Genomic DNA, 4630 nt, shown 5'->3' with positions numbered 1-4630 from the left:
TTCACAATCATGAACCACTGAAGAATTAATGTGTACAGAATAATCCAAAATGCCCAGAGAGTGTGCTAGACACCTTAGGGCATTTTAGTTGATCCTCACAACTATCTTATGAAGTAGTTATCATCATGCCCATTTTAAAGAAGAGAATCCTGAGATAAAAAGATATTTAATAGTTTGGTCCATGTCACCCAGCTAGAAGTGATGGAGATGAATCTCATTCAACTAGGTATGATGTCCTCTCCCAATTGAGTACATTCTTGACACTGGGAGTCTGAATCTCAGCACACTAAATTTTGAGGGAAGTGTCCCTCAAGAAATCCCTTCAAACTGCCTAAGAGTAACTCATCTTCAGACCATTGCAATTCACTCCCTGTGTCCCACTGTCTCAGCAGAGAGAACCGTGAGATTTGTAGCTGAATTTTGCCCTCCAGACCCATAACCCTATAAAATAGCAAGCAGTTTCTAAGGTGAAAAAAATAAAAGGGACAAAATTGAAAAATAAACACTGACACAGATTAGAAATGACTAGGAATCTTGGGGATTTATGTCTCCTGAAAAGAGATGGGCGAGGAGGCCAGACAGGGAGCAGACAGCCCTGACGCCTCTGCCTTGTGGATAATTTATCCCAGAAAGTGATGGTTCTGTGGGTCCTCCCAGACCACTGTCTGAGGAGACCCAAGCTGAGTAGAAGGTTTGTTTACCAAACCTACACATTCGATACTTTTTCATTTCTTTTCACATCTGTGATCTTGTCTGAGGTTCATCTTACACTCCCTGTGAGGCTGACAGGACAGAGACCCTTCACCAAATTGGTCAGATGAGAAAATTGAAGCTGACAGAGGGTGATTCATCCAGGATCTACCAGGGAACTGGGAAGTTACAACCCCCTTATGTACACATTTCCTTTCCTTCTCAATTCTCCATCCTCAACTCCTTAGCCCACTCTCAAATTAACTTTGTTCAGTCAATTAATCCTTTCAACTAACCTCAACTGAGTGACAGTAATTACTAAGAACTGTTGGAAACACACAGAGAAGAGCAAACGAAAGGCAGATGCTAAAATCAAATTAACACTTTACAAATATGTGTTGTTGGTGATGATAAAGGTCAGGTTAATTGGGGTCTCTTGAATATAATAAGAAATATTGGGTAAAAACAGGAAGAAACAAAAGCTTTGAAGGAAAAACTGGGGGTGAGAGGGTCAATGTTGTAGTCAGGTTGTTGTTGTGGTGGTGGTTAAGTGCCGTCGAGTCGATTCCAATCCATAGCAACCCTGTATAGGGTTTCCAAGGAGCAGCTGGTGAGCTTGAACCACCAACCTTGCCGTTCAAACGACTTTGCAGTCTGACGCATTAGCCAAGAGTTACTCTAGTTGCTAGGTACTCATGAAGCCATCCTCTGGCCATGAGGAAGGTTCTTGTCTTGACTAACTTCCCATCAATAAGTCCATGGGTAAGACCATGTTTTGAGCTTAATAAGTAGCTGACAGTCTCAGCGACTTTTGATGCTGATGCCCACACTCACATGCTTGTTGTCTGTGTGATACGGAGCTTAAGTTCCAGTCTTCACAGGAGAATGGAAAGAACTTGAACTTGGGAATCTGACTGATCTCTATGTCTTAGTTTCTTAACCTCTCTGAAACTGTTTTCTCATTTATTAGATAGGGATAGCAATATCCACCTAAACATTTTGTCTTAAAATAAAAAATTAAAAAGCGTAAGATAATCTTAAAAATGTAACTTGAGGTTCCAAGTTAATGGATACCACATCCCTAAGTGAATTGCAAGACTGCCATGCAAGGGTTGCAAAAGATGGTGTTGAAAACTCTCTGCTGACCGCCTGCCTCTGGCATATAAAATAAGTGGGAGAGGTCAAGAACAGGATAGGGAATTAGATTGGAAAGAGCTATAAATACATTGCGCATCTTTGTTCATTCTTGCTTCCCCTTAACTCAAGGCTAGGAAAAGTGGCTTTAATGCACTACTGGAAGAACTTGGTGTTTTCTCTATATTTGTGAGGCAACGAGGACTCGAATCTGACTCACACTGATAAATTCAAAGTGTAAAAGTCTAGCTGACCAGCAATTCTAACAGGAGCAAAAAAATAGATTGTTATGCTAGAGGCAGCATGCAATATCGGAATTTATTAAGGCTAAAAATCCACAAATATTTTCTTGGGACCAAATCTGGACAACTCATGAGATGGTTCAGGCCAAGTTCTTTCCATTCTCCTATGAGTTGGCTTCCTTTGGGTCTGGTTGACCAGCAGTTGTTGTTAAGTGCTGTTGAGTCTGTTCTGATTCACAGCAATCCTGTATAGGGAGGGTTTCCAGGAAGTACCTGGTGAGTTTGAACTGCCAATCTCACAGCTAACAGTCCAATGCTTCTCCTACAGTGCCATACCATGATCCTGACCAGCAGTAGACAAGGCCAATCAGTCAAGATATCTTGAAGCAGCTACAGTGTATTTGACTTGTTCTTGATTTTTGGCAAAGACATAGTTCATGAGGCTGGAAAGCCCGTTAGAGATATTAAATGAGGAAACAGATTCCCAGAAAGTGGTGAGACATTCCCAGCATCACAAGTCTATCTGTTGTAGAGCCAGCTGTGGAACCTGGCCTTCTTGTTTCCTTCTTCCATGTCTGTCCCATTACCCCAGACAGCCTCCCTGTAGAAATCTAAGAGTAGAATCAAGAATTAGGTTGGTTAATATGATGACCTCTCCCTCGGAAACCCTGTACAGGGTCGCTATGGGTCGGAACCGACTCGATGGCACTTAACAACAACAACAACATTATTTATTGAGTACCTACTACATGTCAGGTAGCTTTTAAGAAGACAGGAAAACGAGACACAGTGAACTTATCAGCCTTGCCATAATTAGTAATGGCCATTAGTGAGTAAGGACAGGAGCTAAGTTGGTCATCTGGGCTCCAAATCTGGTACTTTTGTCATATCACCTTACCACCACTCCAAGGTTGCTGCAGTTGGGAGACAGAAGTGTCAGTAGGGCTGTAATCAGGTATGGATCCTCAGAGCCACAGATGGAAGCCCCAGCTATCCAGTAAGTGCCATGTTGTAGAAAAGAGCCAATCCACACAGAGTTACCAACTCACCAGTCCTTCCCAGGAAGGACACAGATGACTAGAACAGGCATGTACACTTCCATTTGTTTCCAAGGAATAAGAGCTGATGTACATTTTTAAAAATGGTAAAACAGTACAAGCAATTTCTTAATTACTTGGCAAATTATATGGCCAGAGGGGCCTTGCTCTCTTCTCAGAAGTAGATAGTAACTTTATTAACTTTTTTTTTTTCCTTTTTAATTTAAGTTGGCTCTTTGTGAAGGTGGGTGTGTGCAAATGCAGTGAGGTCTCATTTCATTTGGCAGAAATCTTGGCTGTAGTTTATAAGATATTCTTTATTAGATATTTCTTCTGATGGTGAACTTGGCCTCCTCATTCTCAGCTGAAACCCGATTCTTTGCAGGCGGAAACAGGGGATAAAAAAAGGAGATAAAGAAAGAAATAAATTAGGTGAGGGAAATAACTGAAGAATAAATAATCCTCTTAAAACAGTCATTGAGGAAGGCAATGAAGAGACATTGGGTGGGGGGATGGTGTGGGTTCTGGTTGAATGATTCACTTACTAGCTGGCTTTGTGACCTTGGGCAAGTGGCCTAACCTCTTCGGGTCCCTGCTTCCCATCTGTAACATGGAGATGATAATCCCTTCTCTGAGGTCCCACTCAGCTAGGCTGAAAGGGTCAAGTGGGATATTGTCTGAGAAAGTGATTTGAAAGTTTACAAAGCACTGTCTAAATATTGTCACTGCAGCTAAACCTGGCAACAACAAGGGAGACTTCAGGTCCTAGTATGTGAGAAAAGGATTGCCCTTAGATCAACTCCTAAAAGGAGATCTAAAATGTGAGCATGAGGGTGAAAGTGAGCATACTGGGTGTGTCTCATGTATGTCAGTATGCATCTGTGGCCGTGAGTGTGCACAGGAGACTGATCATGTGTGATGTCTTTGTGTATATGAGTGCATGTCCCTCTATTCATTCATGCTACAAACGGGATTTGAGAATTTACTAGGTATTCGGTTCTTCCTGCTGGAGATCCAGTGATGAACTGGACAGGAAAGTCTTTAGGTGGGTGAGTGTGCCTAAGGAAGTGTGTGGGGATCTTTAAGTGTATGAGGGAATGTGTATTTATATGTGTGAGGGTGTGTGCATGTGAAAATATTTGTCTGTGTATGAAAGAGTGGGTACTTAACATGAATTAGAGTGAATTAGCATGTGAGTGTTTGGGAATCTGTTATGTTTGTCTGTGCGTGTATATGTGATGAAAGAGAAGAAGTTCTTGGTCATATTAGAAAAATAATAATAAAATCCAGCTGTCCAGGCAATCCCTTGTGTATCAGAGTAGAACTAAGTCCATAGAGTTTTCAGAAATAGATTTCTCTCAAGGTGTTTTTGGATAGACTTGAACCTTCAAAGTTCTGGTTAGTAGTTTAGAGCATTAACCATTCACACACCCAGGGCATCAAATTTTGTTAAAATGTCTCATTGCTTAAAAGGTTTGAAGAGATTAGCCAGTCCCATAATGTCTCCAATGAGGAACTGAGGCCCGG

Source organism: Chrysochloris asiatica, unplaced genomic scaffold, assembly GCF_000296735.1.
Source record: "Chrysochloris asiatica unplaced genomic scaffold, ChrAsi1.0 scaffold00026, whole genome shotgun sequence".
Classification (NCBI taxonomy): Eukaryota; Metazoa; Chordata; class Mammalia; order Afrosoricida; family Chrysochloridae; genus Chrysochloris; species Chrysochloris asiatica.
This window is presented reverse-complemented; position numbering follows the sequence as displayed.